Source organism: Mytilus trossulus, chromosome 8, assembly GCF_036588685.1.
Source record: "Mytilus trossulus isolate FHL-02 chromosome 8, PNRI_Mtr1.1.1.hap1, whole genome shotgun sequence".
In the NCBI taxonomy this organism is placed as follows: Eukaryota; Metazoa; Mollusca; class Bivalvia; order Mytilida; family Mytilidae; genus Mytilus; species Mytilus trossulus.
In genome coordinates, this window is record NC_086380.1 from 45,666,442 (window position 1) to 45,692,193 (window position 25,752).

Here is a 25,752-nt window from a genome sequence, read left to right on the forward strand (position 1 = left end):
TAGATTTGAAAGATGATGATGATGTTGATATCTCTGCTCCTAGTGTTAGTGCCGTTGAGGAAGAGAAAAAAAGATGAAAAAACTGGCAAAAAAGTTAAACGTAACGGAGATAGCACTCTTCTAGGTGAAGAAGCTGTTAATGAAGATTTAGATTTCGGAGATTTTGATCCTGATCATTGGGAAAAACGAAACGACACCCTTTGTGATGTTACATTAAACAACGCAGAGGGTGGTAGTGGTGATGGTGATGATGACTCCTCTGTCTGTGTTGAAGAAAACATGGATGAAGGAGGTGACACAAACGAAGAGGTTGATGTGTTTTCTCTCTCTGCTAAAGAGCTTAGAAAATATAAAAAGCAACAACGAAAGCTTACAAGAAGGTCTCCGTTGAATCCTAAACCTAATGTTAATGCTGGTAGAAGCTCTCAGGTGTCTGAAAATAAAAATAAAAATGGATAACAAATTTTATTATTTTATTTGTATTATAATGGTGCTGATTTGTTCGTTTAATTGTAATGGTTTAAAAAATGTGAATAATTTTCAAAATTTTGTATCTGTTTTATATGATAGAAGGGCTACTTTTGCTTTGTTGCAAGAGACTTTCTGGGATAAATCATATGTTGATGGAATACAAAATATGTATGAAGGGAAAATATATGAATGTAATGGTTATAATAGTAGGCAAGGTGTTGCTATCATGGTTGCCAATAGTGTAAAAGATCAAACAAAATTAGTATATAAAGACGATGAAGGAAGGTTTATACATGTTTCATATGAAACAGATGGTCAAATTTTTAATTTTGTATCTGTTTATGCACCTAATAATTGTATAGAAAGAACAAGATATTTTAAGTTTGTTAACAGTTATATTGAAAATTTACAAAATGTTATAATAGGAGGAGATTTTAATACAACTCTGTCAAACTTAGACAAAGGAGGTAAATCTAAACATTGTATTGATGAGGCATATAGAGAGTTAAATAAAACTATGTGTAATTGTAATATATATGATGTATGGAGAGCAAGAAATGAATGTAAAAAAATATTTTCTTGGAAAAGAATATGTAATAATATATTGCAGCAGAGTAGAATAGACTATTTTTTAATTAGTAAATCCTTATCACCAAATGTACAAAATGTGTATTATAATGAAACAAGCTTTAGTGATCATACATATGTTTTTATGAATTTTAACTTTTGTGTTGTTGAACGAGGCCCTGGAATATGGGTGTTGAATAATACTGTATTGTCAAATGTAAATTATGTAAAAAGAGTTAAAGAGATTATAGTTGAATCTATGAATTGTTCTTTATATGACAGTGAACCACTTATTTGGTGGGATAATTTGAAATATAGAATTAAGAGATATTCTCAAGTTTTTTCTTCAGATTTAGTTAAGGAAAAGAAAAGGGATTTTTTTTATATACAAAATAAAATACAAAGGTTATGTGCTTTACAAGCAAGTGGTATAGATATAGATGTAACTAGATTAGAAACATTGCAATTAGATCTTAGTAAATATGAATTAGATAAATGTAAAGGTGCTATTTTACGATCTAAAGCCACATGGGCTACAGAGGGTGACAAAAATACAAAATATTTTCTAAACTTAGAAAAGTATAGACAGGAAAGTAATTCTGTGAAAGAATTGTATAATGTAAATGATGAAATTGTAAATGATACTGATGGAATTTTAGATATTGAATATAATTTTTACAAAGAGTTGTACTCTTGTGTTGAGATAGAAACTGATAAACTATGTGATTTTTTACAACATGTTGATAAAAAGGTTGATGACGATGATAAAGAGATTTGTGACTCAGATATAACATTTAATGAAATTGCTGAGGCCTTATCATCGATGTCTAAGAATAAGAGCCCAGGCTCAGATGGACTTACTACAGAGTTTTATTGTACTTTTTACGATTCACTTAGAGAGATTTTATATAAAGTTTTTAATGCTGTTTATGATGAAGGTATTTTATCAAGATCAATGAGATCTGGTGTTATCAGTTTAATTTTTAAGAAAAAAGGTGATAAAAGAGGTATTAAAAATTATAGACCTATTTCATTACTGCAAGTTGATTACAAAATTTTAGCTCGTGTCATGGCAAATAGATTTAAAAAAGTATTGCCAAAAATAGTGTCTGAAAATCAAACATGTTGTATAGTAGGAAGAGATATTTCTAATAGTATTGCAAATGTACGAGATATTATAACTTTAGTAGAAAATGATGATATGGAAGGATATATTGTAAAAGCTGACCAAGAAAAAGCCTTTGATAGGCTTAGTCATGAGTACATGTTAAGTGTATTAAAGAAATTTGGTTTTGGTGAAAGTTTTATTAAATGGATTACAATTTTTTATAATGAAATAAATAGCTCTGTAAAATGTAATGGTTTTTTAACCAAGTATTTTGCTATTAAGAATGGGATAAGACAAGGCTGTCCAATTAGTGCTCTGTTATATGTTTTGGCAGCTGAGCCTTTACAATGTATGATTAGCAATAATTGTAATATTTCCGGAATCAATATTCCAATGTCAGAAAAAGTGTGTAAAATGTTTCAACATGCTGATGATACTACTGTAACTGTATCTGATAAGAAGTCAATTGATGAAGTATTTAATGTATTTGAATTGTATGGTAAATGTTCTGGTGCTAAAATAAATAGGCAAAAGTCAGAAATAATGCCTATAGGGAAAGGTTGTATGACAGAAAATGAACAAAATTGCCATGGTCTCAAAATTTGTGAAAATGAAATTTTGTTATTAGGTGTTTATATTGGCAAAAATGAATATGTATGTAATGAATTGAATTGGAGAGGAAAACTAAATAAAATCAAGATGTTATTAAATATGTGGATACAAAGAAAATTGACAATACATGGTAGAGTAAATGTAATAACCTCTCTGTTAATGTCTAGATTGTGGTATAATTTATTTGTTACTTCTATGCCTGAATGGGCTATTGAAGAAATGAAGAGACTATGTGTTAACTTTGTGTGGAATGGTGGTGCACACCTTGTACAGTATAATACTATTATTTGTGATAAAAATAAAGGTGGTTTACAACTGCCTGATATTAAATCAAAAATTTGTGCTTTTAGATTGAAGTTTTTAGCCAGATTTTTAAATGAAGATTATAAAGTAATATGGAAAGACATTTTTAGGTATTTTATTTCCAAAGTATTGAATATGAAATTGGCAGAAGACATTGTATTCATGTCATTAAAAGATAAATATATGTCTTGTATTCCTGTTATATACAAAGAAATGTTAAAATCATTTTGCTTTATACGAGAAAATGTGTCATTTGATTATACAGTTGAAAATATTTATAATCAACCGTTGTTTTGTAATTCAGAAATTTTGATATGTGGGAAAACAATTTTATGGAATGATTTTATAGAGTCTGGAATAATTCAGTTGAAAGACATTTGCTATGAGGTAAAACCTGGGTTTTTACCTCAAAACGCTATTGTAGAAATTGTTGCTAATGGGAATGATGAATATGATATAGATAGTATTATAAAACGTTATAGATCACTTCAGTCTGCTTTACCAGAATTGTGGACTAAAACTGTAGGGACTGAGGTGTATCATAGAACAAACAATAGAAACATTGACATTAATTTGAATATGAATTGTAAACTTGTTGATTTTAAGATGTGTTCATCAAAACAGTTATATTGTCTTGTTATTAATAAATTGTGTCAGCGACCAAAATCTGTTGACAAATGGATGAATATCTTTCAAGATGATGAAAGTATTATGCATAAAGTATGGAAAATAGTTAATATGTTTTGGAAACCGTCATTAATGACGGAGCTTGATTTTAAAATAGCTCACTGTTGTATATTTACAAACAAACGTTTATTAAAAATGAAGTTGGTAGATAATGATTTGTGTGATATTTGTTGTAATGAAATAGAAGATATTATGCATTTGTTTATAAAGTGTTCTGAATTATATGACTTTCATCAGTATTTGATTACAAAAGTAGAGTTATTATTAGATACTTGTGATTCAGATCAAGTGAATTCTGTTGTATATGAACAAATATTTATGCTCGGTTTAACTGTGACAATCAATGGTGTGAATGCCAGTTTTGTTAACTTTATGTTATCAGTTGCACGTTACTGTATATTTAGAAGAAGAAATCTTGTAAAAAATAATGTGAAGAATATTGATATTTTAAGATTTTTTCAATACACATTGAAGCATTATGTGACTTATTTTAATGAATATTTGTGTCAAATGAAAAATATGAGCAACATATTTGAAAAGCATTTCCTACTGCATAATTCTATACTGCAGAAAACGGACAGTGATGTGATTATATTTGATCTCTGATGTACTAATGAACTGTAATCTTAGATAACTGTAAGATAGACTTTGTATTATGTAATTAGAAATGTATTGTATTGTGTAACTCAACTGTGATAGATACATTTCACTGATTTTATTGATGTAATGTGATGTTTGATTTTAATAAAGATAAAAAAAAAACGGTTCTCGTCCGATCACCGCAGTTAAGCAGCGTCGAGCTCGGTTAGTACTTGGATGGGTGACCGCCTGGGAATACCGGGTGTTGTAGACATTCCTTTTTATAATTGTCTGTGTCTGTTCCTATCTTCTTCCTCCTTCACCTGTTCTCTTTTTTTTCGTTTTACCCTTCATTTTATTGTGTCCCTGCATGTTCATATTTACCTTGATAAAACTGTTATAAAAAGGTCGACAGACGAATTTCTAAGTCACTACAAGTCGTAATATAACTTTACCGGTAAATTTGTCAAATTAGGAAAACAAACACGAAATATTCAGTTTACAATCGTTTAATTGCGCTTTGACTGAAGTCTGACTTCACAAGGAAGTACGTCGATCCTTTCTATTGTTGAATATTGTCATAGCGACGCTAGGGTGAATTCGAGGACGCTGAAAGGTTGTGGCTGCATGTTTGGTAAGTCTTTCGAAGCACAAAACTAATTTCAAATGCCGTTATGTAGCTACAATAACAGCATTTTTATTTACGGATCTTTGTGAAAAAGTGCATTTAGGCAGACTATGTTGTGAGGCTAGTAAAAATTGTCTACCTCCGACGGGACTCGAACCCGCAACCCCGGCTTAGGAGGCCGGTGCCTTATCCATTGGGCCACGGAGGCGTATGTAGTTGTGCATTTAAATACCCATGTCATTCGTGGGCGTCGTTTCTGTAAATTCGCACATATCCTTGAAATCAACATTCTAGTGAACTTGAAAATTAATAATAATGAGGTCAGAAACTACAAATACAAACTGTATTTCATCGATTGATCTCATATCTGTATTAATTTCATCAGTTTCAGAAGTTTTCTGAATAAAAATCTCATGCCGAAATTAAACAGATTCTATTTTCAATATCAAAGTGATGATTCCATATACATGATATACTTCCGGCGTTCTTAGCTTTATATGCCTTTATTTTAGTCACTTTAGTGTCTACGACCATATCACGCTGAACACACCGGTTCTCGTCCGATCACCGCAGTTAAGCAGCGTCGAGCTCGGTTAGTACTTGGATGGGTGACCGCCTGGGAATACCGGGTGTTGTAGACATTCCTTTTTATAATTGTCTGTGTCTGTTCCTATCTTCTTCCTCCTTCACCTGTTCTCTTTTTTTTCGTTTTACCCTTCATTTTATTGTGTCCCTGCATGTTCATATTTACCTTGATAAAACTGTTACAAAAAGGTCGACAGACGAATTTCTAAGTCACTACAAGTCGTAATATAACTTTACCGGTAAATTTGTCAAATTAGGAAAACAAACACGAAATATTCAGTTTACAATCGTTTAATTGCGCTTTGACTGAAGTCTGACTTCACAAGGAAGTACGTCGATCCTTTCTATTGTTGAATATTGTCATAGCGACGCTAGGGTGAATTCGAGGACGCTGAAAGGTTGTGGCTGCATGTTTGGTAAGTCTTTCGAAGCACAAAACTAATTTCAAATGCCGTTATGTAGCTACAATAACAGCATTTTTATTTACGGATCTTTGTGAAAAAGTGCATTTAGGCAGACTATGTTGTGAGGGTAGTAAAAATTGTCTACCTCCGACGGGACTCGAACCCGCAATCCCCGGCTTAGGAGGCCGGTGCCTTATCCATTGGGCCACGGAGGCGTATGTAGTTGTGCATTTAAATACCCATGTCATTCGTGGGCGTCGTTTCTGTAAATTCGCACATATCCTTGAAATCAACATTCTAGTGAACTTGAAAATTAATAATAATGAGGACAGAAACTACAAATACAAACTGTATTTCATCGATTGATCTCATATCTGTATCAATTTCATCAGTTTCAGAAGTTTTCTGTATAAAAATCTCATGCCGAAATTAAACAGATTCTATTTTCAATATCAAAGTGATGATTCCATATACATGATATACTTCCGGCGTTCTTAGCTTTATATGCCTTTATTTTAGTCACTTTAGTGTCTACGACCATATCACGCTGAACACACCGGTTCTCGTCCGATCACCGCAGTTAAGCAGCGTCGAGCTCGGTTAGTACTTGGATGGGTGACCGCCTGGGAATACCGGGTGTTGTAGACATTCCTTTTTATAATTGTCTGTGTATTCGAAAGACTGTATTATTCGTGTTATAGGAATATCAACAGAAAATGTGCAAGCAATTTCTGTGATAAGGGCAATTGAGCATGTCACAGGTTTGAACTCTGTTCTTGCTGTGGTTAAGGATGATTCCTCTTCGTACGATGTTACGCTTGACTCAAAGTCTAATGCAACAAAAATACTTAGTGGAGTTGAGATTTTAGACAAAGATTACGAATGTTCGTTAATGTACTCAGATACGACAGTTGTGTCTTTCATGTACATCCCAGCATTCATTGATGATGACGATATTATAGACATGTTAAGAGATAGGGGAATTAAAATCGTTTCACCAGTATTTAGAAGAGTTGTACCGGGTACGCAGGTAGCCGATGGAACGCGATTTGTCAAATGTGTTTTTCCACCTCATATTATTGCCCTTCCATGGAGTATGCCTTTTAAGGTCGGTAAAAACACAAAGTATTACAAATGTGTTCACAATAACCAGACAAAGGTATGTTCAGAATGCTATTCACCTGAACATGTTCACAAAAACTGTCCTTACATTATTTGTGGTGGTTGTGGAGAACAGGGTCATGTTGCGAGAAGGTGTCGTGCAGCAAAGTGTGAACATTGTCATGAACTACCGTTGAAATGTAAATGTAAGAAGGGAGACAATTTGAAAACGCGACCGCAGCCAATCATTGCTAAGTGCAATGTTTGTAATAAAATCGCATGTAGTTGCGTGAATGAGGTTAACAACGTGGAAGCAACGGGAGTCAACGATTCGAGTACTTCGCAAGAAGAAACCAATAATGAAGTGTCAGAACAAACCGAGGTTAAAAGTGTTGATGTACCAGAAAGTGAAGGTCTGGTGGATGATATTATTAATAACAAAAATGAATTGATTGTTGAAGCCGCCGTGCACATGGAAAATATTGTACAGCATGAGACAAGAAAGAGAAAAATTGCTAATTCGGAAGATAATTGTTCCGAGTCAGATGAAAATACTGATGTAGATTTGAAAGATGATGATGATGTTGATATCTCTGCTCCTAGTGTTAGTGCCGTTGAGGAAGAGAAAAAAAGATGAAAAAACTGGCAAAAAAGTTAAACGTAACGGAGATAGCACTCTTCTAGGTGAAGAAGCTGTTAATGAAGATTTAGATTTCGGAGATTTTGATCCTGATCATTGGGAAAAACGAAACGACACCCTTTGTGATGTTACATTAAACAACGCAGAGGGTGGTAGTGGTGATGGTGATGATGACTCCTCTGTCTGTGTTGAAGAAAACATGGATGAAGGAGGTGACACAAACGAAGAGGTTGATGTGTTTTCTCTCTCTGCTAAAGAGCTTAGAAAATATAAAAAGCAACAACGAAAGCTTACAAGAAGGTCTCCGTTGAATCCTAAACCTAATGTTAATGCTGGTAGAAGCTCTCAGGTGTCTGAAAATAAAAATAAAAATGGATAACAAATTTTATTATTTTATTTGTATTATAATGGTGCTGATTTGTTCGTTTAATTGTAATGGTTTAAAAAATGTGAATAATTTTCAAAATTTTGTATCTGTTTTATATGATAGAAGGGCTACTTTTGCTTTGTTGCAAGAGACTTTCTGGGATAAATCATATGTTGATGGAATACAAAATATGTATGAAGGGAAAATATATGAATGTAATGGTTATAATAGTAGGCAAGGTGTTGCTATCATGGTTGCCAATAGTGTAAAAGATCAAACAAAATTAGTATATAAAGACGATGAAGGAAGGTTTATACATGTTTCATATGAAACAGATGGTCAAATTTTTAATTTTGTATCTGTTTATGCACCTAATAATTGTATAGAAAGAACAAGATATTTTAAGTTTGTTAACAGTTATATTGAAAATTTACAAAATGTTATAATAGGAGGAGATTTTAATACAACTCTGTCAAACTTAGACAAAGGAGGTAAATCTAAACATTGTATTGATGAGGCATATAGAGAGTTAAATAAAACTATGTGTAATTGTAATATATATGATGTATGGAGAGCAAGAAATGAATGTAAAAAAATATTTTCTTGGAAAAGAATATGTAATAATATATTGCAGCAGAGTAGAATAGACTATTTTTTAATTAGTAAATCCTTATCACCAAATGTACAAAATGTGTATTATAATGAAACAAGCTTTAGTGATCATACATATGTTTTTATGAATTTTAACTTTTGTGTTGTTGAACGAGGCCCTGGAATATGGGTGTTGAATAATACTGTATTGTCAAATGTAAATTATGTAAAAAGAGTTAAAGAGATTATAGTTGAATCTATGAATTGTTCTTTATATGACAGTGAACCACTTATTTGGTGGGATAATTTGAAATATAGAATTAAGAGATATTCTCAAGTTTTTTCTTCAGATTTAGTTAAGGAAAAGAAAAGGGATTTTTTTTATATACAAAATAAAATACAAAGGTTATGTGCTTTACAAGCAAGTGGTATAGATATAGATGTAACTAGATTAGAAACATTGCAATTAGATCTTAGTAAATATGAATTAGATAAATGTAAAGGTGCTATTTTACGATCTAAAGCCACATGGGCTACAGAGGGTGACAAAAATACAAAATATTTTCTAAACTTAGAAAAGTATAGACAGGAAAGTAATTCTGTGAAAGAATTGTATAATGTAAATGATGAAATTGTAAATGATACTGATGGAATTTTAGATATTGAATATAATTTTTACAAAGAGTTGTACTCTTGTGTTGAGATAGAAACTGATAAACTATGTGATTTTTTACAACATGTTGATAAAAAGGTTGATGACGATGATAAAGAGATTTGTGACTCAGATATAACATTTAATGAAATTGCTGAGGCCTTATCATCGATGTCTAAGAATAAGAGCCCAGGCTCAGATGGACTTACTACAGAGTTTTATTGTACTTTTTACGATTCACTTAGAGAGATTTTATATAAAGTTTTTAATGCTGTTTATGATGAAGGTATTTTATCAAGATCAATGAGATCTGGTGTTATCAGTTTAATTTTTAAGAAAAAAGGTGATAAAAGAGGTATTAAAAATTATAGACCTATTTCATTACTGCAAGTTGATTACAAAATTTTAGCTCGTGTCATGGCAAATAGATTTAAAAAAGTATTGCCAAAAATAGTGTCTGAAAATCAAACATGTTGTATAGTAGGAAGAGATATTTCTAATAGTATTGCAAATGTACGAGATATTATAACTTTAGTAGAAAATGATGATATGGAAGGATATATTGTAAAAGCTGACCAAGAAAAAGCCTTTGGTAGGCTTAGTCATGAGTACATGTTAAGTGTATTAAAGAAATTTGGTTTTGGTGAAAGTTTTATTAAATGGATTACAATTTTTTATAATGAAATAAATAGCTCTGTAAAATGTAATGGTTTTTTAACCAAGTATTTTGCTATTAAGAATGGGATAAGACAAGGCTGTCCAATTAGTGCTCTGTTATATGTTTTGGCAGCTGAGCCTTTACAATGTATGATTAGCAATAATTGTAATATTTCCGGAATCAATATTCCAATGTCAGAAAAAGTGTGTAAAATGTTTCAACATGCTGATGATACTACTGTAACTGTATCTGATAAGAAGTCAATTGATGAAGTATTTAATGTATTTGAATTGTATGGTAAATGTTCTGGTGCTAAAATAAATAGGCAAAAGTCAGAAATAATGCCTATAGGGAAAGGTTGTATGACAGAAAATGAACAAAATTGCCATGGTCTCAAAATTTGTGAAAATGAAATTTTGTTATTAGGTGTTTATATTGGCAAAAATGAATATGTATGTAATGAATTGAATTGGAGAGGAAAACTAAATAAAATCAAGATGTTATTAAATATGTGGATACAAAGAAAATTGACAATACATGGTAGAGTAAATGTAATAACCTCTCTGTTAATGTCTAGATTGTGGTATAATTTATTTGTTACTTCTATGCCTGAATGGGCTATTGAAGAAATGAAGAGACTATGTGTTAACTTTGTGTGGAATGGTGGTGCACACCTTGTACAGTATAATACTATTATTTGTGATAAAAATAAAGGTGGTTTACAACTGCCTGATATTAAATCAAAAATTTGTGCTTTTAGATTGAAGTTTTTAGCCAGATTTTTAAATGAAGATTATAAAGTAATATGGAAAGACATTTTTAGGTATTTTATTTCCAAAGTATTGAATATGAAATTGGCAGAAGACATTGTATTCATGTCATTAAAAGATAAATATATGTCTTGTATTCCTGTTATATACAAAGAAATGTTAAAATCATTTTGCTTTATACGAGAAAATGTGTCATTTGATTATACAGTTGAAAATATTTATAATCAACCGTTGTTTTGTAATTCAGAAATTTTGATATGTGGGAAAACAATTTTATGGAATGATTTTATAGAGTCTGGAATAATTCAGTTGAAAGACATTTGCTATGAGGTAAAACCTGGGTTTTTACCTCAAAACGCTATTGTAGAAATTGTTGCTAATGGGAATGATGAATATGATATAGATAGTATTATAAAACGTTATAGATCACTTCAGTCTGCTTTACCAGAATTGTGGACTAAAACTGTAGGGACTGAGGTGTATCATAGAACAAACAATAGAAACATTGACATTAATTTGAATATGAATTGTAAACTTGTTGATTTTAAGATGTGTTCATCAAAACAGTTATATTGTCTTGTTATTAATAAATTGTGTCAGCGACCAAAATCTGTTGACAAATGGATGAATATCTTTCAAGATGATGAAAGTATTATGCATAAAGTATGGAAAATAGTTAATATGTTTTGGAAACCGTCATTAATGACGGAGCTTGATTTTAAAATAGCTCACTGTTGTATATTTACAAACAAACGTTTATTAAAAATGAAGTTGGTAGATAATGATTTGTGTGATATTTGTTGTAATGAAATAGAAGATATTATGCATTTGTTTATAAAGTGTTCTGAATTATATGACTTTCATCAGTATTTGATTACAAAAGTAGAGTTATTATTAGATACTTGTGATTCAGATCAAGTGAATTCTGTTGTATATGAACAAATATTTATGCTCGGTTTAACTGTGACAATCAATGGTGTGAATGCCAGTTTTGTTAACTTTATGTTATCAGTTGCACGTTACTGTATATTTAGAAGAAGAAATCTTGTAAAAAATAATGTGAAGAATATTGATATTTTAAGATTTTTTCAATACACATTGAAGCATTATGTGACTTATTTTAATGAATATTTGTGTCAAATGAAAAATATGAGCAACATATTTGAAAAGCATTTCCTACTGCATAATTCTATACTGCAGAAAACGGACAGTGATGTGATTATATTTGATCTCTGATGTACTAATGAACTGTAATCTTAGATAACTGTAAGATAGACTTTGTATTATGTAATTAGAAATGTATTGTATTGTGTAACTCAACTGTGATAGATACATTTCACTGATTTTATTGATGTAATGTGATGTTTGATTTTAATAAAGATAAAAAAAAAACGGTTCTCGTCCGATCACCGCAGTTAAGCAGCGTCGAGCTCGGTTAGTACTTGGATGGGTGACCGCCTGGGAATACCGGGTGTTGTAGACATTCCTTTTTATAATTGTCTGTGTCTGTTCCTATCTTCTTCCTCCTTCACCTGTTCTCTTTTTTTTCGTTTTACCCTTCATTTTATTGTGTCCCTGCATGTTCATATTTACCTTGATAAAACTGTTATAAAAAGGTCGACAGACGAATTTCTAAGTCACTACAAGTCGTAATATAACTTTACCGGTAAATTTGTCAAATTAGGAAAACAAACACGAAATATTCAGTTTACAATCGTTTAATTGCGCTTTGACTGAAGTCTGACTTCACAAGGAAGTACGTCGATCCTTTCTATTGTTGAATATTGTCATAGCGACGCTAGGGTGAATTCGAGGACGCTGAAAGGTTGTGGCTGCATGTTTGGTAAGTCTTTCGAAGCACAAAACTAATTTCAAATGCCGTTATGTAGCTACAATAACAGCATTTTTATTTACGGATCTTTGTGAAAAAGTGCATTTAGGCAGACTATGTTGTGAGGGTAGTAAAAATTGTCTACCTCCGACGGGACTCGAACCCGCAATCCCCGGCTTAGGAGGCCGGTGCCTTATCCATTGGGCCACGGAGGCGTATGTAGTTGTGCATTTAAATACCCATGTCATTCGTGGGCGTCGTTTCTGTAAATTCGCACATATCCTTGAAATCAACATTCTAGTGAACTTGAAAATTAATAATAATGAGGACAGAAACTACAAATACAAACTGTATTTCATCGATTGATCTCATATCTGTATCAATTTCATCAGTTTCAGAAGTTTTCTGTATAAAAATCTCATGCCGAAATTAAACAGATTCTATTTTCAATATCAAAGTGATGATTCCATATACATGATATACTTCCGGCGTTCTTAGCTTTATATGCCTTTATTTTAGTCACTTTAGTGTCTACGACCATATCACGCTGAACACACCGGTTCTCGTCCGATCACCGCAGTTAAGCAGCGTCGAGCTCGGTTAGTACTTGGATGGGTGACCGCCTGGGAATACCGGGTGTTGTAGACATTCCTTTTTATAATTGTCTGTGTCTGTTCCTATCTTCTTCCTCCTTCACCTGTTCTCTTTTTTTTCGTTTTACCCTTCATTTTATTGTGTCCCTGCATGTTCATATTTACCTTGATAAAACTGTTATAAAAAGGTCGACAGACGAATTTCTAAGTCACTACAAGTCGTAATATAACTTTACCGGTAAATTTGTCAAATTAGGAAAACAAACACGAAATATTCAGTTTACAATCGTTTAATTGCGCTTTGACTGAAGTCTGACTTCACAAGGAAGTACGTCGATCCTTTCTATTGTTGAATATTGTCATAGCGACGCTAGGGTGAATTCGAGGACGCTGAAAGGTTGTGGCTGCATGTTTGGTAAGTCTTTCGAAGCACAAAACTAATTTCAAATGCCGTTATGTAGCTACAATAACAGCATTTTTATTTACGGATCTTTGTGAAAAAGTGCATTTAGGCAGACTATGTTGTGAGGGTAGTAAAAATTGTCTACCTCCGACGGGACTCGAACCCGCAATCCCCGGCTTAGGAGGCCGGTGCCTTTTTTTCTCTTGATAAAATTTTATTCAGATAATACATATAAAAAGAATAATCAGGCTATACTCCTGAAAATTCACATTATCACAATATAAGCTTGTAAAATTACAACTTCAATCATATGTAATATATTCACAATTAACATCACATGATAATTATCACACTAGAAATCAATTTGAATTTGATTGTCTTTAATAATTAATACTGGATTATTTTCATTATAATACTTTTCAAATAATTGTAGCGCATTGTTGCGTTTATAATGTTCATAAGCATAGTTCACATTTTTAACAAGAGTAGACTTAAAGTATTGTTCTATGTCTATAATCTTATTTTCTAACATTGCAATATTTCGTCTTTTTACAATACAAAATCTTCTTATTGCTAATACACTATTTACAAAATAGTAATTAATATATTTATTTTGTTTTGTCAAACCAAACATACACATGAACTCAAAACTAAGGTCATTTATATAACTGCCTGAACTCTTATACAAAATATTGTGTAAAAAATTCTTTACAAAATCATTGAAGCGAGTTAACATCGTACACTCTAAAATCAGGTGATTTAAATTCTCAGGTAGAGTTGAGCAAATAGGACAAAGTGAGTCCTTTGTAATACGGCATTTAAATAGCCTTTCTTTTGTAAATATAATACGGTGAAAAACTTTAAATGCCACCTCGCGACAATCGCTTTGTAAAAAAGAAAAATTCATGATTTTCTGGATCTTTCTTAGGTCAAAATCTGCGTACATCAAACGCCATCGTGATACAGATTTAGGTTCTCTAGAAAGCTTTGATACAAGCATTCGATAATAAAAATTCGTCGTGGATGGAAGTGAACAAATTTGGACGCCATCTTTAATCATGGGTTTTAACACAGGAGTTTTACTAACATGCACATTTGCTTCAACTAACACTTTATACTCATCAGGTATTGTTTCTAACACATTTCTAACTGCATGTAACATTTTATTTTCCGTAACTTCCGGAAATTTTTCTAATACAATCTCTTGAATATAACTTTCTTTCAAGAAACCTGGTTTACATTCATATGCGATATCTTTTATTTTACATACACCTGCTTCAATAAATGTCTTAAGATATAACATTTTATTACCATTTGTAATATTTGGATTTAGAAAAAGCGGAATATCAAAAACATTTTCTGAATTAACTTCAATATCTACATTTTCACAAATACTTTGCCATGACAAAATCAGACTTTGATAAAATTCTGGTAATGCATCTATTTTTCTATTTCGGAGATCACAGAATAAAATTTCAATTCCAAGATTCATATTTTCAAACTTAGAAAAGAAATAAAGACAAGTTTGTTTCCATATAGCACAATAGTTTTCATCCAACAGTCTACTCAAATATTTTAATCTAAAAGCATACATTTTCTGCATAATATCAGGAAAATTCAATCCTCCGTCAACTACTTTATTGATAATAACCTCATATGCTACAAGAGGAGGTTTATTATTCCATAAAAATTCTAAACATTTCTTTTTTATAAGTATGCAATACTTTTCAGGTATATTTACAACCATTAATGTATACCACAGTTTACTCATAAGTAAGGCACTAATAACACTTACTCTTCCATGAAGAGTTAAATGCCTCATTTTCCAAAAATTCAGGAGTTTTGTAATTGATTGTACTTTACCTTCCCAATTCAATTTTTCACATAATGTTTTATTTTTTCCCACCCATATTCCTAATAACTGTAAGACTTCATCACATTCTTTTATTTTCCAAATTTTTAAATCATTTGAACAAATTTTCCCTTTTCCAAGTGCTAAAACTTCTGATTTTTCTTTATTCAATTTTGCACCCGATGCTTTTTCGTACAATTCTAGTACTCGAAAAGTTTCACTAACTGAATTTTTATCCACTAAGGTCAAAGTTGTATCGTCAGCATGTACAAAAACCTTTTCTTCAACATTTGTATTTGGTATTACAACACCTCTTATCTCACAATTTTTCTTAATAGCAATACTCAATGGTTCTGCTAACAAAACATATAACAGAGCCGAAATGGGACACCCCTGTTTGACAGAGTTTTTCAATCTAAAGTATGGAGTTAAAAATCCATTACATTTAACTGAACTAAAAATGTTGGTGTAAAATATTTTTATCCATTTTTTGAATTTATCACCAAATCCAAATTTATCCAAAACTGCAAAAAGATACTCGTGTCCAGCTCTGTCAAATGCTTTTTCTTGATCTAATTTTAATAAATAACATTCTATATCATCCATTTCTACTAAATCCATAAAATCCCTAACACTAACAACTGTATCAGATATATCTTTTCCTAGAATACAACAGCTTTGATTTGGTGAAATAACTTTTGGTAGTACATACTTAAATCTATTTGCCATTACTCTGGCAAGTATTTTGTAGTCAACATTCAACAAGCTAATTGGCCTAAAGTTTTTCAAATCTGATTGATCACCTTTGTTTTTAAAAATTATATTTATATTCCCATATCTCATAGATCTAGATAATTCTTCATTTTCCTCAATACTTTGATAAATATAGAGTAATACATGCTTTAATTCATTGAAAAAATACAAATAAAATTCTGCAGTTATACCATCTGGTCCAGGTGTTTTCCCTTTTTTCATACCTTTTAAGGATTTTTCAATTTCCTCAATACTAATTTCATCATCACACATTTCTACATCTTCATCATCAATTTTTACATTAACATTATTCAATAATTCATCAACTGAATGCATATCAATACTAACACAAGAAAACAAATGTTTATAATAATCATGTATAACATCAAGTAAATCATTTGTTTCTGTAACAATTTTCCCATCACAATCTTTTATTTCACTTATCACATTCTTATTCTGTCGATACTTTTCTAATTTCAAAAAATATGCAGTATTTCTATCACTTTCTAAAGCCCACTGTGACTTTGATCTTAAAATTGCACCTTGACATTTGTATGTTTCAATATCTTCTAATTGCGTTTGCAATTCTAAAAATTGTTCACTGTTTATCTGAATACCATTTGCAGATTTTACTGATAATTCTTGAATTTTATTCTGCAATTTATAATATTCCCTGTTTAAATCTTTTTGCTTTTCTTTGCCATAAATTTGGCTTAATCTTTTAATTGTAAATTTTAAATTATCCCACCAAATTAAGGGATTTGACACATAAAAATCTGACCCAATTTCATTTGCAAATAATCTCTTCATTTTATCAATAAATAACTCATCTTGTAAAAATGAATTATTAAAAACCCAAACACCTGGACCTCTTTCTACATTACAAAAATCTATCTTCATGCTGACGATACTATGATCACTAAAACTAGTATCCTTGTAATGAATATTCTTAATACATGATTTTAAATCTAATGACACTAGAAAATAGTCTATTCTGCTTTGGGTTAAAAACCCTTGTACAACCTGTTTTCTAGAAAAAACTTTTGTATTAACATTTCTATTTCTCCAAATATCATATAAATCTTTTTCTTGCATAAAATTACATAAGGATTTTACAGCCTTATCATTACAATGCATGGTTTTACCACTCTTATCCAAACTTGATAATGTAGTATTAAAATCTCCAGCAACTAATACATATTTTCCTTTGCTAATTTTTTGTTTACACTTTAAGAAAAACTCATATCTTTCATTTACATTATTTGGTGCATATATATTATAAATGTCAATTAATTTATCATTAATTGTCCCTTTTATATGAATAAATCTTCCATTATCATTTTCCACTTCTACAAAAATGTTTTTTAATTTCTTACTAACAAGAATAGCAACACCTTGACGGTTATTACCACTATTACTATAAAAAATATCTCCATCCCAAATAGTTTTATCTCTTTTAATTCTTTCTACAAACAAATCATTCCAAAATGTTTCTTGTAAACATATAATATCATAAAATCTTTCATTACACAATGAAAAAATACAATTCCTCTTATTGCTATCACAAAGTCCGTTACAATTAAGACTTATAACATTAAACATAGCCATTACTATATAAAATATATTGAATATTATATAATATTTACAATCCATTTTTATTTGTTTCTATTTTTTTTTTGATGTGCCAACATAGCAGCCTTTACATTAACCTTAACTTTCAATGACTTTCGTCTTGCATTTTTTTTAAATATATTTTTGCATTTGTCTTCTACACTAGCCCACTCACTTTCTTCATCAGTCAATGGGTCAGTGTCCATACTTATTTCATCTAATTCACCAAATACACCATCATCACCTCCCTGGCTGCATTTTTGTTCCAGAGAGGGGATGTTACTAATTTTCTCATCATTAACATTTGTTTCACATGAAACATTTTCATTCATAATTTCATTTGTACTTAATAATACATTACATTTATTAATATTGCTACTAACAGTTACATTATGTCCTTCTGAAATCTGCTCACTGTCTTTAATCGTCATCTCGGTCGCGATCTTTGACTTTACACCATTGTCGGTCGCGATCTTTGTCTGCTCACTATTGTCAGTCGCGATCTTTGTCTTTTCACCATTTTCGGACGCGTTATCAACGGTATCTGTTACATCATCTACCATGGCTTCATCAGCGTCTGTATATTCATCATCATCATCTTCATCTCCATTACCAATACCATCACCAATTGTTCCATCTCCATTACCATTACCATTTCCTTTAACGTCATCTTCATTCCAATCCTCACCATTAGCTTCTATATCATCACACATGGTATCACTTGTGTGTACATCTGCAACAACTTTTACCACCTTTGACTTTTTCACATCATCACTGGTTCCCTGTTCCGAACTTATGACTGAGGGACCAACATCTGACGTATTCCCACTAATCAAGTCATTTTCACTTTCTTTTAATTCTGTATTGTTTTCTTCACTACTGGTGATAATTTCTTGATATTTTCTTTTGTGGTCAGAAACTCTGCCCCAAGGTGTTTTTCTTTTTCCTTCGGGTATATGACCAAATCCTTCTCCGAAATAACGCTTTCTCGTTAAACAATCGCAATCACTGTATGGCCTTAGGCAACTCTTACATTTATTCTCTAAACAGTTTTTACTAATATGTCCTTGTTGACCACATTTAAAACATTTAAATTCTGGACAATCTTTGTATAAATGTTCAGCACTATAACAACCCGAACAAACTTTGACCTGGTCATTATGAATAACCCTATAATATGCTGTTTCCTTCCCGCTAACTGTAAATTTCATAGAATACGGTATTGAGGCAAGTGTAGGTGGTAATTTTACTTTAAAAACCCTAGTACCATCATATACATTCGATCTACTGCTCATTTTTCTTTTCCTAATGTCAGTTACTATTTCAACACCCATTCTCTCAAATCTATCAATTATTTCTTCATCTGTTACGTACATGCTCATATTGAAAATTGACACAATTCTAAATACTGATACTAGTTCATTTACACTAATGGATTTACCTTGTATAAATAAACCGTCTCCTGATATTTCTCCTACATTTCTCCTTTCCCGCATTACTACTTCATAATTGTTATCATTCTTGGGAACACACGCTAACACGGATCCTACACCACATTTCTTTTCAATTTCATCTATCACTAATTCTGGGGTAATCACTTTAGTACTGCCAACATTCACACGAACAGTTTGTTCCTTTGAATAATTGTCATCCAAAGGGTACGTTTTGTCACCCATCCTGGGTGACAAAACAAAGTCTTTTTCAACAAAAAAAGTTGAAAAATGAAACGATCTTAAGGTATATTATCACATTCTGACACAAAATATACAAATTCACATATACGATGACTTGGAAAAACACAGTTTTTGAATTAGATTGACTCTCTCGATATAAACACCTGTTTACTCTTTCATAGGTCAACCGGAAGTCCATGAAGCACAAAACTAATTTCAAATGCCGTTATGTAGCTACAATAACAGCATTTTTATTTACGGATCTTTGTGAAAAAGTGCATTTAGGCAGACTATGTTGTGAGGGTAGTAAAAATTGTCTACCTCCGACGGGACTCGAACCCGCAATCCCCGGCTTAGGAGGCCGGTGCCTTATCCATTGGGCCACGGAGGCGTATGTAGTTGTGCATTTAAATACCCATGTCATTCGTGGGCGTCGTTTCTGTAAATTCGCACATATCCTTGAAATCAACATTCTAGTGAACTTGAAAATTAATAATAATGAGGACAGAAACTACAAATACAAACTGTATTTCATCGATTGATCTCATATCTGTATCAATTTCATCAGTTTCAGAAGTTTTCTGTATAAAAATCTCATGCCGAAATTAAACAGATTCTATTTTCAATATCAAAGTGATGATTCCATATACATGATATACTTCCGGCGTTCTTAGCTTTATATGCCTTTATTTTAGTCACTTTAGTGTCTACGACCATATCACGCTGAACACACCGGTTCTCGTCCGATCACCGCAGTTAAGCAGCGTCGAGCTCGGTTAGTACTTGGATGGGTGACCGCCTGGGAATACCGGGTGTTGTAGACATTCCTTTTTATAATTGTCTGTGTCTGTTCCTATCTTCTTCCTCCTTCACCTGTTCTCTTTTTTTTCGTTTTACCCTTCATTTTATTGTGTCCCTGCATGTTCATATTTACCTTGATAAAACTGTTATAAAAGGGTCGACAGACGAATTTCTAAGTCACTACAAGTCGCAATATAACTTTACCGGTAAATTTGTCAAATTAGGAAAACAAACACGAAATATTCAGTTTACAATCGTTTAATTGCGCTTTGACTGAAGTCTGACTTCACAAGGAAGTACGTCGATCCTTTCTATTGTTGAATATTGTCATAGCGACGCTAGGGTGAATTCGAGGACGCTGAAAGGTTGTGGCTGCATGTTTGGTAAGTCTTTCGAAGCACAAAACTAATTTCAAATGCCGTTATGTAGCTACAATAACAGCATTTTTATTTACGGATCTTTGTGAAAAAGTGCATTTAGGCAGACTATGTTGTGAGGCTAGTAAAAATTGTCTACCTCCGACGGGACTCGAACCCGCAATCCCCGGCTTAGGAGGCCGGTGCCTTATCCATTGGGCCACGGAGGCGTATGTAGTTGTGCATTTAAATACCCATGTCATTCGTGGGCGTCGTTTCTGTAAATTCGCACATATCCTTGAAATCAACATTCTAGTGAACTTGAAAATTAATAATAATGAGGACAGAAACTACAAATACAAACTGTATTTCATCGATTGATCTCATATCTGTATCAATTTCATCAGTTTCAGAAGTTTTCTGTATAAAAATCTCATGCCGAAATTAAACAGATTCTATTTTCAATATCAAAGTGATGATTCCATATACATGATATACTTCCGGCGTTCTTAGCTTTATATGCCTTTATTTTAGTCACTTTAGTGTCTACGACCATATCACGCTGAACACACCGGTTCTCGTCCGATCACCGCAGTTAAGCAGCGTCGAGCTCGGTTAGTACTTGGATGGGTGACCGCCTAGGAATACCGGGTGTTGTAGACATTCCTTTTTATAATTGTCTGTGTCTGTTCCTATCTTCTTCCTCCTTCACCTGTTCTCTTTTTTTTCGTTTTACCCTTCATTTTATTGTGTCCCTGCATGTTCATATTTACCTTGATAAAACTGTTATAAAAAGGTCGACAGACGAATTTCTAAGTCACTACAAGTCGTAATATAACTTTACCGGTAAATTTGTCAAATTAGGAAAACAAACACGAAATATTCAGTTTACAATCGTTTAATTGCGCTTTGACTGAAGTCTGACTTCACAAGGAAGTACGTCGATCCTTTCTATTGTTGAATATTGTCATAGCGACGCTAGGGTGAATTCGAGGACGCTGAAAGGTTGTGGCTGCATGTTTGGTAAGTCTTTCGAAGCACAAAACTAATTTCAAATGCCGTTATGTAGCTACAATAACAGCATTTTTATTTACGGATCTTTGTGAAAAAGTGCATTTAGGCAGACTATGTTGTGAGGGTAGTAAAAATTGTCTACCTCCGACGGGACTCGAACCCGCAATCCCCGGCTTAGGAGGCCGGTGCCTTATCCATTGGGCCACGGAGGCGTATGTAGTTGTGCATTTAAATACCCATGTCATTCGTGGGCGTCGTTTCTGTAAATTCGCACATATCCTTGAAATCAACATTCTAGTGAACTTGAAAATTAATAATAATGAGGACAGAAACTACAAATACAAACTGTATTTCATCGATTGATCTCATATCTGTATCAATTTCATCAGTTTCAGAAGTTTTCTGTATAAAAATCATGCCGAAATTAAACAGATTCTATTTTCAATATCAAAGTGATGATTCCATATACATGATATACTTCCGGCGTTCTTAGCTTTATATGCCTTTATTTTAGTCACTTTAGTGTCTACGACCATATCACGCTGAACACACCGGTTCTCGTCCGATCACCGCAGTTAAGCAGCGTCGAGCTCGGTTAGTATGCCAGCTTTAGCTGGCACTTATGGTAGAAGCATCGTTTTGGGACAAAGAACGATAACTCTTGCTAGACGACCCATCTGAAAAGTTTCGTCACTCTCGTTAAATCTCGTACGATTATTTTTTATTAATGGCTGCCAAAATTCTCGTTTCAGCGAGATCTTGAAAAAACGGGACAGATCGGAATAATTTCGATGTTAATTACGTCATGAATTTTTATTTGTTTGCAAAAACAAGATTTCAGAAATTTTGGTAACTTTTGTAGTTTATTTAAATTTTATCGTACTACGGAAAATACCGAAGTTAGGACAACAACATCTGACGCCATGTTTCGTCTGCTACAACATTCCATTATCAGTGAGGTCAAAACAAATCACCTAAATAATAACAGGTACTGCATTTAAAAGTCACAAAATCATAGTAAACGATAACATATTTAGTGTAAAAGTTCCGTCCAGTCATGGGAACACAGTAAAAAACTCTGCAAGTAATACATTTTGGATTTTTTTTTTATAATGGCCATGCGGCATGCGGGGTAGACTCCAGTGCACCGGTTGTGGTTGACCATGACTACTTATGTTCACCTGCCACATAATTCCCCATACCAAAGAACAGTGATAATGACGTTGGTTATACTGTTGATCACGGTAAGTCATGAAACCCACAGACTAATTCAAAACTAATGATTACCCCCCCCCCCCCCCTCCCCCATAATTCACAATCTGTCTGGGTTTTTTTTTTAAGTTGGTTAAAAAAACTAACAATAAATGTGCAATTTGGGTACTCTCATGTTAGCAACTTCACAGCTACAAATTTATTTTCATAACTTCCTTTGGCAAACTCTCAACAAATCTTTTCACTGATTATGTCACATAGATCCCTTTAATAGATACAGTCCCAGGAGATGGAAACTGTTTTGTTTTCTCTTTCTAAGTTCAATCATAAAAGGAGACTTGGAGACTTGAGTCTGAGTAGCACATTTAAGTACAAACTATTGTATGCTCTCATATTGTCCAAAATTGGATTTATGGGAAGATGGGAGTTAATTTCATAATATAACCCATGATAATACCATGACTTTGATAGGTATATACATGTACAGGGCATACATTACTTTGGAGATTATCATATTTGTGGGCTACATCCTTAAACATTCAAGCTGCAACATTCACCTGTATATTTTTTGCATCAGTTTAAACCTGATCAAAAAACATTTTCACTCTACCAAGTACTTTATCACTATCAGGTTCACATTTGAACCTATTTAGCAATGCACACTTATGGTTATATAACATTACAGTATCAAAACTGTTCTCTGCCTCAGTAACTAAAATTGCACCTATTCAACAAAAAAACCTGGAAATCTTACAAGTTTTCTTTCACCATGTGAAGTTATCTAATTATCATCTTCTTATAATGAGTAAATTAAATTTGTTACCAGCATCCTTTTCTTCAAAACATAAAGTTTAAGCATAGTATAATGTCAAATTTATTGAAATATTTGAAGAAATAAATTAATAAAACAAAATATTTGTTTAATTCCAGTTTTAAGGATTTGAAATAAAATGTAATGATGTATGAAATTTGGGTACTGACCTCATTACAGAATCATGGAATGTTTGGAGGTCAGTTGAAACCCATTTTTCTATGACTCTGGATGAACTCAAAATTAAATTGGTGACCGTGTAACTATATTGTAAACAAGGATATTCTAAAAAATAAGCACAAAATAAACTTTTGTCTGGTTCATAGAAAAAGTTGGTGAAAAAAACTCACAATATAGATGCAATTTGTGTACTTTCATGTTAGCAACTTCACAACAGAACTGCAAATTTATTTTCATGACCAAAACAAACAGAAAAGTACAAACTTAAAGGCAATAAAATGCTTTGCCATGCACAGCCTGATACGACCGCAGATGTATATCGAGCATATAAGGGAGTCGACATCAAAAGATCAATGAAGGATAAAAAACTGAATTCAAATAGTTTGGGGGTGGGGGGTTAAACTTGCTGCAAGTTTTGTTTAACCTACATTGATTTTACATATATCCATATGGGTCAATCATTTTTTACCAAATTAAGTTAAGAGGGGGGATGGAGGGTCAGTAAATAAAACTATCTGAATTAAGTTTTTTATCCTACATTAAACTTTTGATGTTGTCCCTAAATAACACAATTTTTTTTGTCAGTTGAAATCAAACATATTTTAATTTTGTATCCTTTAAACTTCAATATGGACTAATTTGAAAACAGGTAGCAGGTAGACCCAAATATTTCTATTCAGCAGCAGTCTCTAACTACATATCTCCTTAATTTCATATGATAATAAGTCCTACAAAAATATTGAAAATGTGTACATTTAATTTTTTTGTAGCTTCTCTCATGTGAAAGCAGTACCTTTTTGGTCACTATTTATGTGTTGCGTCTAAATAAGAATTGTAACACTTCATAGTGACCGAACAGGTTAAACAAATACTTCTGAAGAAACAGAAAAAGAAGACAACTTGAAACAGCACCAGCCATGCCAGAATACATGTATGTATGAATAAAAACTCAGATCAGAATAGCATGGACAATACAGGGGGCTGATCCAGCAATTTTTAAAAAGGGGGGTTCCCAACACAGGACAAAGGGGGGAGGGGGCCCATTCAAATGCATTGATTGGCCAAAAAAAAGGGGGGTTCTGAACCCTGGAACCCCCCCTTTCAATTTCAATACAATATGTTAGTTCTATGTCCTTGTGAATATATCTTGAGGAAAGTTATCAATAAATCTGCAGATAATGCAATTTTATCAAGAGTTTTGTACATTTTCTGTTATAATTTTCATACAATCAGTGAAACATTTAAACAGGCTAAACTAAATTTTTATTGCTGAAAGTGTCAAACAATGACAAGTATTTTATTTACCACTCATGTGTTTTTGTGAGAGAAAAAAATCTTGTGCAATATTTGGAATTAAAGGGAAAGAAGATCCTTTTTGCCTCGCACTGGCGCATGTCAATTGTGAATATATACTTACCAAATATATTTTCTTTATCTTGATACTCACAGAGACATTATCAAGAAGTACATATCATAGGAAAAATACACAAATTACAGATAAAATATTAAAAACACCCTATTTTAAGTGCATCTCCTGCCAAATCAGTATTTGTTGTATCTATATATATACTAGATAAGTATAATCAATGTAAATAAGGTATTTTTTGGAAGAAAATCCCAAAATAAAAAAATAAAATACTTCCAATAATAATGTACCATAACCCCAAAATCAATTCTAATCTTCCTTTTGTGTATTGAACCTCCTAGTGAAATTTCATGGAGATCCATTATCTTATACTCAAGTTATTGTCTAAAACCAAATGTGTGTCTTCTTGAAAACAACTATGACATGATTAAGCATTACTGGAAAGCAAATTTTTGACATGCTTGTATTTCCCATTTCCATTCTCAATTTTATTTTGCTGTCATATAAGAACTTGAAAAGTAAGCTACATCATGAACATGTATAAACAAAAACAAATATATGCAAGAAAGGACA

The 25,752-nt window shown here is 32.3% G+C and overlaps 11 non-coding genes across 11 annotated transcripts; 5 read left to right on the top strand and 6 right to left on the bottom strand.

Moving 5' to 3' along the window:
- Positions 1–5,091: 5,091 nt before the first annotated feature.
- Trnar-ccu (transfer RNA arginine (anticodon CCU)) lies at positions 5,092–5,163 on the bottom strand. Its single transcript has one exon. It is a non-coding gene; the product is annotated as a tRNA-Arg (tRNA).
- Positions 5,164–5,477: 314 nt separating this feature from the next.
- On the top strand, positions 5,478–5,596 carry LOC134682229 (5S ribosomal RNA). Its single transcript, XR_010100867.1, has one exon. It is a non-coding gene; the product is annotated as a 5S ribosomal RNA (ribosomal RNA).
- Positions 5,597–6,086: 490 nt separating this feature from the next.
- On the bottom strand, positions 6,087–6,159 carry Trnar-ccu (transfer RNA arginine (anticodon CCU)). The gene has a single exon. It is a non-coding gene; the product is annotated as a tRNA-Arg (tRNA).
- A 314-nt stretch (positions 6,160–6,473) lies between these two features.
- LOC134682230 (5S ribosomal RNA) lies at positions 6,474–6,592 on the top strand. Its single transcript, XR_010100868.1, has one exon. It is a non-coding gene; the product is annotated as a 5S ribosomal RNA (ribosomal RNA).
- Positions 6,593–12,696: 6,104 nt separating this feature from the next.
- Positions 12,697–12,769, bottom strand: Trnar-ccu (transfer RNA arginine (anticodon CCU)). The gene has a single exon. It is a non-coding gene; the product is annotated as a tRNA-Arg (tRNA).
- Positions 12,770–13,083: 314 nt separating this feature from the next.
- Positions 13,084–13,202, top strand: LOC134682231 (5S ribosomal RNA). Its single transcript, XR_010100869.1, has one exon. It is a non-coding gene; the product is annotated as a 5S ribosomal RNA (ribosomal RNA).
- Positions 13,203–19,757: 6,555 nt separating this feature from the next.
- Trnar-ccu (transfer RNA arginine (anticodon CCU)) lies at positions 19,758–19,830 on the bottom strand. The gene has a single exon. It is a non-coding gene; the product is annotated as a tRNA-Arg (tRNA).
- Positions 19,831–20,144: 314 nt separating this feature from the next.
- On the top strand, positions 20,145–20,263 carry LOC134682233 (5S ribosomal RNA). The gene has a single exon (XR_010100871.1). It is a non-coding gene; the product is annotated as a 5S ribosomal RNA (ribosomal RNA).
- A 490-nt stretch (positions 20,264–20,753) lies between these two features.
- Positions 20,754–20,826, bottom strand: Trnar-ccu (transfer RNA arginine (anticodon CCU)). Its single transcript has one exon. It is a non-coding gene; the product is annotated as a tRNA-Arg (tRNA).
- A 314-nt stretch (positions 20,827–21,140) lies between these two features.
- Positions 21,141–21,259, top strand: LOC134682235 (5S ribosomal RNA). Its single transcript, XR_010100873.1, has one exon. It is a non-coding gene; the product is annotated as a 5S ribosomal RNA (ribosomal RNA).
- Positions 21,260–21,749: 490 nt separating this feature from the next.
- Trnar-ccu (transfer RNA arginine (anticodon CCU)) lies at positions 21,750–21,822 on the bottom strand. Its single transcript has one exon. It is a non-coding gene; the product is annotated as a tRNA-Arg (tRNA).
- Positions 21,823–25,752: the final 3,930 nt, after the last annotated feature.